The sequence below is a fragment of the Ictidomys tridecemlineatus genome, chromosome 7 (genome assembly GCF_052094955.1).
Source record: "Ictidomys tridecemlineatus isolate mIctTri1 chromosome 7, mIctTri1.hap1, whole genome shotgun sequence".
NCBI lineage: Eukaryota > Metazoa > Chordata > Mammalia > Rodentia > Sciuridae > Ictidomys > Ictidomys tridecemlineatus.
Window position 1 is genome coordinate 110433162 of NC_135483.1, and position 9883 is coordinate 110443044.

Consider the following 9883-nt stretch of genomic DNA (forward strand, 5'->3'; position numbering starts at 1 on the left):
TCTGAGGAATCCCTGATAAACCCATCTCAGACTCACATATCATTCCGTCAGTCAAAAGCCACGGGAGGCTTAGCAATGCAGAATTATGAAATGGTAAGTCCTTGGGCTGTCATAAGACACTTTGAGGGTCGCAGGGGTGGGCCAGTTGTCTCTTCTGTGAGTTCTGAGGTAGGAGAGACATCATGGTGGGCATTTCCACACAAACTCAAGGCAACTGTGCCACTCAGAGTTTAATGCTGACTTTTGGAAGTTGAAGTGGATTTATCACCCATATCTACTTCTACATGTTCTGTCAGGCACTGCAGTCAGCTCAGAAAAATATCTTGCCTTCAGAATACCTGACTCCAGCTAATCAGGAAGGGTGCAATGAAACATGCTGACATTCAGTTCAGAATTTGGGAAAGAAATGTGACTCAATTTCCTATCCTCCACCCTACTATAATTACCAGAATCCAGTGTATGCATGGATGCAGAAGGAGCAGGAGACAGTCCTAGAGGCTAACTATTATAAAGGGCTTTTATTGGAGTCTAAGGAACAGAAGATAAATATCATTTGTATTTGGAGGAAAAAGATCTTGGGTGCTTCAGGTCAGGGTGAATGTCTGGGTCTGACAGTTTTCAGAAAGGTCCTCTTGGTCCATTGTTGATGTGTAACAAAATGTCCTGAACACAGCAGGGTTTGAACAAATGAGCATGGAATAAATGTTTATGGGAGGGCGATTATTTGATCTCCAGTATTATATCCTAGTGAGAAAAGTTTCTAGAACTTACCATTTAATGCACTGTATTTTAATTGTCTTCTTTGTCATTTAGAATGAGTTTCTTTAGGCAAAACGCTATCTTCATCATTCCAGTGGCACATACATATCCAGGTGTCCAGTAAACAATGTTTTCAAAATGAACAAACCAAATATGAAATCATAGGTCAGGCAAGAAAGAACTGGAATTTGGGGAAAGACCTTTCTTGAATAGGCTGTAGGTGGATGGATACTGTCACAAACGTAAATGGAGACTAGAGCAACATGTCCAATAGGATAAGGTGACCACAGATATATGCCAGGTAAGTAGATACTAGGAAAGAGTAATAAATGAAGCATTGGCCTTCCAAGATGATGGGCAAAATAGGAGACTGGTTTAGATGTGGGGTGGACCTCAAAAATCTCATGTGTGAGATAATGCAAGAGGGTTTAGAGGTTAGATTAGATTATATCTTTTAACTAATCAGCACATTAATCCTCTGATAGGAATAAACCGGGTAGTAGGTGTAGGCAGGCGGGGTATGGCTAGAGGAGGTGGGTCATTAGGGGTGTGCCCTTGAGGTTTGTATTTGTCTGTGATGAGCGGATCTTTCTCTCTCTCTGCTTCCTGGTGTGATGTCCTGCACTACTTTCCCTCACCACACTTTTCCACCATGATGTTCTGCCTTACCTTGGTCCCTGAGGAACGGAGTCAGCCATCTATGGGTTGAGATCTCAGACACTATGAGCACCAAATAAAATTTTCTTCCTCTAAAACTCTTCTTGTCAGGTATTTTGGTTGCAGCTGTGAAAAAAGCTGATTAAAACAGACAATTCTTACGAGTAGAACGGAAGGATACCTGTCCTTACAGAGAAAGGTCCAGGAACCAAGACTGGGATCCCTCTTTCCTGGGAAGGATGATAGCAGGCAACAAAAGAGAATTAAGCCAGAGAGTAGTTATCAAATTTGGGTGCCTGGGGAACAGGCAAGAAAGACTTAGGAATAGACTGAAATCCATTTGCCAAAACCAAGACACTATATGCAAGAAGAGGAAAGAAAACAAGAACAAGCACAGCTTGCTGACATCCCGAAATGATCCAACGTTGCTGAAAGTCAAGTTGAAACTGCAGGAGGACTTTGGGTTGCCACAGGTCAGGGAGGAAGAGATGGAGACTAGAAACTAGGCCTAACCTTTACAAGAGTGGACTATATTGGGGATGTTCATTCTGCTAACAAATACCAATTTAATTTCCTGACATTTATTCCAGGATGTTTACAAGAGCTAATTTCCTTGGAAATAATTTTTTTAAACATCCATTATAGGAAATTCTTTCTCTTACTTGTGCACACCTTGGAAAAAGTTGCCTTATTTATAAAAGTTGAGACTTATTGAACTATTAAAGAGAGCAAGAGGGGAAAAAGCTTTCCCAAAATGCATTCTCTGCACCTTACAGAGATATTCTTAAAATAATTACTTGACATATTTATATGTACATCTTTAGTTTAATATCTTACCTAATTGTCCAACAAACTAATTCAATGTTGTTTGCGATGCATTAAATGAACAAAAGATAAACTGGGTAATAGAGAATGCAAAGAGCCTAGTGGCCCATGAAATCACTGGATTTGCAAAGTGATTTTCTTTTCAGGGCTGTGCACTGTCTGAGAACAGAATCTGTTGGCAAAGCACTTTAGTGGCAACCACTGGATTAGAATATACAGACATTAGGAATGCCACACAGGGTCAAACCAATGGGCCATCCAGGCCCACCTATTAGAGGAAACATGAAAGGGATTTTTAAATTTTTTTTAGAACAAAGTATCAGTTTATAATGTAGAAAGCATTTAATGCATTTTCCTCAAATTATCTGGTGAACTAACATGCAACATGGAACCCTAGCTACCATTTTATACAAATTCCTGGATTCCACTCCCCACCAGCTGTGTCCATCTTCATGTGACACATTGGTCCTCCCTTTTCTACTCGCAGACTTCCAGGTAATTTCCAATTTTTTTTCTTAAAAATCTATTCTTTCAGACAGTCCTTATCCCTCTTTTTTTTTTCAATAGTTCTCAAAGTGGAGTTTACCAACCTTAACTAGAAAAGTGTTAGAAATGAAAATGCTCAAGTTTTGCCTCTGGACCTGCTGAATCAGAAAGTCTGGGGTGCAGCTCAGCACCCTGCATATTAACAAGCTCTCCAGAAGATAATGAGACATGCTTACAATTGAGAACTACTACTCTGCCCTTTTTATCCATCTACCTTCTGATAAAAACATAATTCCATTTACTTTTTAGTTTGGTAATTATTTATCTGGTAATTTTCAATTCATCTGATGTTTCTATTGGTAAAAATAAATAAATAAAAATAAAAACACTGGAAGTTAGTATTCTGAAATGTAAGGTGGAAATGAAAAAGGTAATATTGGCAGTGAAATTAGTGACTATGTAGCTATTCAGGTCCATTTCAGATTTAGACCTCAAAAATCTGATGAGTATCACATTATAGAAACACAATCCAAGCAGATGATTTCAAATAATGTCCTTTAAGTCATAAGAAGAGAAACTCATACGTGTTATATCCAAAGTCCTCTAATCAAAGCACAGATTATTAAAGTATTTTAGAGGCATTCATATCAAAGTGAAAATAACAAATATATTTCAAAAATAATAAAGCAGAATTTGAATATTTACTTATTTGAGTATCTGAAGATGTTAGAAACATGTGTTCTTATATTACTCTATTTGCCCCATTTGTAATGTAAAACAGCATTCTCCATTAGCTTCTAAGCATGTTTTCCTGAGGCATAAGACAAGACTGCATAAACCTATGGTATTATACTAAATCTCACAAGAACACTGTCTTATCTGTTTTTTCATCATAGTGGCCATTCTTTACACATGAACACATGCGTGTTTCTTTTCTAATTTAAAGATGAATTTAAATGCTGACTTCACTTATACTCAGTTGTACCTCAGTACAGTAGAATTCTGACTTTGTGTTCAATGAGTGTTTGTTGAAGGAGAAAATGTGTTCCTGTGTTCTGTTGGGTATTTCTGAGGTCATATTGACAAGTGAAATACACAAATCCCAGACTAACCAAGTTGTAGATCAGCACAATGGCAGAAAGAAGTCTCCTAGAGTCTACATCCTTGTAGAGCCAGATCATTCTGTCAGTCAAGCAAGGAATTTGGTTCAAAACATTATTAAATTCAGTGAGAAAAAAGTTGTAATTTTCTCATATTCTTTGTCACCTACTCTCTGACATGTTTTTATCCACTAAGTTGCTCTCTTCTGGATTTCAAATAGGATTTCTAATAATAAATTTGAACCAATTCCATCATCAAGCTTCTCATGTTCTTTACATTTCTGCCCTTGATAATTATGTGCTAGTCTTTGAATATGAAGGAAGACTGCCTGTGACCCAGAGTTCAAAATGTGTGTGTGTTGAGTTATATTTTGCTAGAGGAATAGGTTTTACATTGATCGGATGCACTTTCTTTCCAAGTTTTCATGTGGCCAATAGCACCATTTAAGACAGTTGCCTGAGCATGGCTCACAACTAATACTGCAAACACATCAGCCAAGGAGATGTGGGAACTCAGGGAAGATCCTTCCTGAGCCTCACCAACAATAGGAACCAGCAAAAGGGTGTGGTCGCCCATCATTCGTGTTAAATAGCACTGCAATTTATCCTCAGAAAAATCCAAATTACAAAAAAAGACTATATTACCATAAATTCATTGCCATAGATACTTGGATGATTGAATATAAAATTGACAAACTTGGGACTTTGCAATGACCAGATTGTCAGGAAGGGTTTGATAGTGTGTTCTAATAAGAGAACAGGAGAAAGGAATGTCCTGGTGATATATGAATTTAAAATATAGTGGGGACATGTTAGGAAGAGGAGAGAGCAATCTAAAGACTCCAGAAGTTCTGAGAGAACTAGAGGTATCAAACTGGAGATCTGACTTTACAATTAATTTGGTTTTGTTGTCATAGACCAGATTATGGAAAGTTTAATTTTACTATTATAGATAGTGCATATTCACACTAAAAGACTTGCAGAAATGTATCATCCAAATTATAAAGACCCCTAAATCAAGGTGGTTATATATAGTGGTTTCCTCTTAACAGCATCACACTGATGGTTTCTGTTAAATATTAGCAGTATGTCCTTTTAACTCATAAAACTCTACAGGTGTGTGTGTGTGTGTGTGTGTGTGTGTGTGTGTGTGTGTGTGAGTGTGAGTGTGTGTGTGTGTTGCATGTGCACTCATGTGTGCATGTGCATGCACAAGTGTGTATATGCATGTAGCTTTTAAAAAAATCTTCATTTTGCAAAAATGGAATGAGTACATATGCACTTGGTTGTGAAACTGTTTCCTGAATATGTATCTTTAGAATCTTTATTTTTAACCTACTATATTACTCTCTATTGGACATAATTAGTTAACCCTCTATTAAAACTATTTGCATTGGTTCAAATTGCATTGTTCATTATTCCATATAATTTTGCCATCCATATTTTTAATCATAACTTTGTTTTAGTGTTTTGAAGGGTAAGATTTTGAACATAATTTTTTCAGATCAAAGAACACTAATGTTAAAATCATAATTTATTATGATTTATATTTTATATTTATATTATAATTTATATTTTTCCTGTATAGGCACATTTTGAATCTTCAATTAAATAACAGTCAACTAAACTTCAACTTTTTTTCTGTAACAGTGTTGTCACTTTAAACTAAGGAGTTTTCTATTTTTTAAGACCACAAGGATTTCAATATGAAGGAGCTCAATAGATATAACAATTCATTATGCAACACATCATTCCTTTTTGGAAACTGTAAAACTGGCAAAACAATTGAAGGCAACCTGTCCAGTATGTCTGAGTTTCCTTACATATGAAACCAAAGTGACCTCTGTAGTAATACTATTCTGTGAATCTGCATTCATGGATCCTTAGATTTTTTTAGGCCTGTATGAAATCAGCGAATGAGTAGGTGGTAGCCTCTTTTGTGGAGCTGGGGTGCTTGGTGGGAAGGAGTGCAACATCCCAGAATGAGTCAGCATGTAGCTGCATTGCTGGGTGTGAGGGACGTGCCAGCGCTGTCAGAGATACTCTCTTGCTCACTGTCTTCTTGACTTTTTGGTGCAGAAGCCCATGTCCATCTTCTTTTCCTCTTTTCTCTTTCTTTATTCTTCTGTGTCTCTCCACCCTGTAAAACCCAGTTTCTTTCTCACATTATCAACAAATGGCAAGTACAAGCCCTGAGGAAGACACAGAAGACTAAGTCAGAGCTCATGTCCATGATCTAGTAAGGGAGACAGACCTACAAACAGGATTAGACAGCCTGAAGGGGGCCATGATTAGGTACCTAAACCCATTAGAACAAAGAAAGTGGAACAACGAATGTTGCTAGGAGGAACTAAGACAACTTTATGCACAGGATATAGCATTTGTGAACTGTCTGGAAGCTCCTTCTTTTTTAATATGGGGACGGTAATTGGGCATACGAACCAGACTGTGGGCCCTGGGTTCTGACTGTACCAATATAGGCTGCAGCATGGAAGGCAGGTGAAGCTATCGCTACTCACTGTCCCTGGCCTCGCTTAACTCAGATGGCTGTAAATCAAGTTGCAATACAGAGGTTTCCATTTGTACTTAAATATGTCACTGTTAAATGAGGGGGAAGAAATGCTCTGGAAGAATTTTAGGACAGTGAAACTATTCTTTATGATAATAATGCTAGAAAGATGATCTAATGCAATTGACCAAGTCCATAGAACTTGGAGTGAACACTATTGTAAACTGAGGACTTTGGTTAATAACACCAGGAGTGAACACTATTGTAAACTGAGGACTTTGGTTAATAATAACAACATATCAGTATTGGTGTATCAATTTTAAAAAATGTCCCACATCCCATGCAAACAGTTAGTAACAGGGAAAACTATAGGTTGAGGGTTAGGGAGATGGTATATGAGAACTCTGAATTATCTGCTCTAATTTTCTACAAACTTAAAAATGGTCTAAAAATCAAACTTTATTAATCTTTTAAAACACCCCTGAAACAAGGTGTCTAGCTTTTGTTAGTGCCCTGCCTTTTTAAAATTAAGATCAGGGTTTTGGTTTTCCTTCTTTAGGAGAAGTATAATATTTAAAAAAGCAAACAAACAAAACTCCCCCCCCCCGTTACTTTTGACACTTGTAATTATTTCTTCAGTAATAGAGCCAAGCACTTCAATACCTCATTTTATACCAACTAATCTTCACTTGAAGCCTGTCTCCAAGGGCAGATACAAAACCTTTAGATTAGTACTGATCATCCTGGCTTAGAAGGAAAAAAAACATTGATAAGACTAGCATCAGAAGGGTGGGTAACCATAAACATCATTACAGTTATATAATCAAACACTGGAGCATTTGCTATGCCTGGGTTGAAAACTCTTAAGCATATTGTGTGTGTGTGTGTGTGTGTGTGTGTGTGTGTGTGTGTTTCCCTCAAAGTAATTAAAAGCATATTTCTCAAAGGTTCAATATTTCCCACGAAGCTTAGATATTATTTTGCATAATTTATTCCATTGCAGAGGTATTCCTTAATGATCTTGCTTTTCCGTTAGAGGTAGCCTCATTTTATTAATCTGCACAGGCTATGCTACAGTAACAAATAAACCTCACATTTCAGTGTCTTTAGGCATCAAGGTTTATTTAATGACACTGCATGGTCATTGCAGGCCTGTGGGGCCTTTGTACCACATTATTCTTATTCCAGAACTTAGGCAAGTGGAAATTCCACTGCAGGAAGCATCTCCAAGTGTAGCAGCAGGAGAAAGGTTTCTAGAGCATCTCAACTCATGGTTAAATGCTGTAACCAGAGAATACCACCCATTATATCCAGCTGTAACCCATTACCTAGAATTAGTCTAATAGCCATGCCAGATTTCAAAATCAAGATAAGTACATCTTATGAAAATAGTATCCCACAAATATTAATTAAGGTTGAGGCAACATAATTTCTTGATAGATTGGATGTAGAAATGAGAGAAACACAGGTATAAAAGCTGAGGTAGCAGAATACATCAGTCACTAGTATGGCATTATGGAAAAATGTGAATGTGTAACCTATGTGATTCTGCAATCTGTATTTGGGGTAAAAATGGGAGTTCATAACTCACTTGAAACTATTGTTTGAAGTATGATATGTCAAGAGCTTTGTAATGTTATGAACAACCAATAAAAAAAAAAAAAGCTGAGGTTTTTGGCTTGAGCAGGTTGAAGCTGGCCTGGAACTAGGGTGAAGTTAGTGAGATGTTTCAGGCAAAAAAATAAAATAATAAGGAAACATAGGATCATGCAAAATCAGGATCAGCTGTTACATGGCGCTTACACATTGTACCCAAGCCCTGGCTTGTTTCACCCTGTCCAGTTCTTGACTGGAAGAATGACCTCCACCTCAGCTGAGTTAGTCACCTGTGCAAAAAAGCAGGTTTGGTAAGGAAGGAAGAATATGAGAATCCTGTTTCTGGATGTGCAGGTTGAAGATGGCTACTGCACATCAGAGGGGAGAAATCAAGCAGTCAGTTGGGTCTGAGTCTGTATTTCAGGGCAAAGACCTAGACTGAAGCTATACATTTAGGAGTTACCAAGAGATTGGATGAATTCATAAGGGAAGTGAGTTTAGGTAGAGAGATTAGAGAGGAGGTTCAAGGAATGAACCTCTTCACATTTTACATTTCTTTAGAAAGAAGGAGAGGAACCAGTCAGGGATCTTGAAAAGGAAAAGCCCGTGAGAGGAAGAAGACTGGGAGTGGGGACTTCTGGAGAGAGAAAGTGTAGGACCTGCGGAGTAGGGAGTGATGGTGTGGTTGGTTCAACACGACCCAGAGAAAGGGAGAGCCAGGGTAAGAGAGAGAGAGAGAAAGAGACAGAGAGAGAGAGAGAGAGAGAGAGAGAGAGAGAGAGAGAGAGAGAGAGAGAGAGAGAGAGAGAGAAAGAGACACAGAGAGAGAGATAGATATGAGGGAGCAGATGGAGGGGCAATAGAGGTCCAGAATCTAATTCTTTCCAATTTTCTCCAACTTGCATCCCAAGCCCTCATCTCTGGGTTTAGCAAGGGACCTTCTGTGATCTTAACTTTTCTCTCCTTGGAAGGTAGAATGCGGGATAGAAGACAGGGATGTGAAATAACCAACATTTTATTCTGACAGGCAAGAAAAATTCTATGAGAGCTTTTCTACCAAGTCACATGTGAAAGGAAGTGGCACCATGTGCCAATTCATCTGAGATCAGCAACTTTTTTCTTCTATTTGAATTTGTTGATTTGGAAATTATTTGTCTGGCTCTGCAACTGAATCATCATTTGCTCTCCCAGTTTTTCTAAAGTCTTAACATGCTGATGCTAGTTAAGAAATAATACATTTTACTCTGTCAACTTTTGCTTACCAATGAGGATCTAAAAGTGTGTTCAGAGGTAATTTGAACAGACTCTTCCAAGATAGTGCATCTTTTAGTAGATCCACAGAACAGTAAATATAACTTGATAATCATGCCAACCATTTCTTTGCATTGTAAAATTGAATTGGCAGCTTTGCATAATAAAGGGCTAAAATTATGAACCACACAAGATTTGCCTGAAACTTGATTGTTCAGGCTCAAAATTCTCTGCTGAATACTCTTGTGCTTGCTTTTGTATTTAGCCATTTTCATGTGACTGCTTACAGCAGACATTTCTTTTTTTATCTATTTTCATAAAAATAAATTTAAACAAATATGCCAAAACCACTCCAATAGCATCCATCATGTCACATGTATTATACACATACATATTTTACTATCATAATTGACAAACCAGCATTTATGGACTCTATTCTTTGTGGTAGTATTAGGAGCAGCATCCCTTTATAGGATGTAGTATTTTGTAATCTTTTATTCTTTTATTTTTTGCTATGCCTTTAAAACTTTGTAAAATGAGGTGGGTTTTGATGCAAAATAAGCAACCACAGAGTAAAAACATAAGAGAAAGTAGAGTGAGGATCATGGGGAATTTATGTTTCTTTCTCAAAGTTGTACATTTAATTTCCATGGAACTTAAGAATCCAACAAGAGTAAAAACATGGAATGTTTGCTTTTCC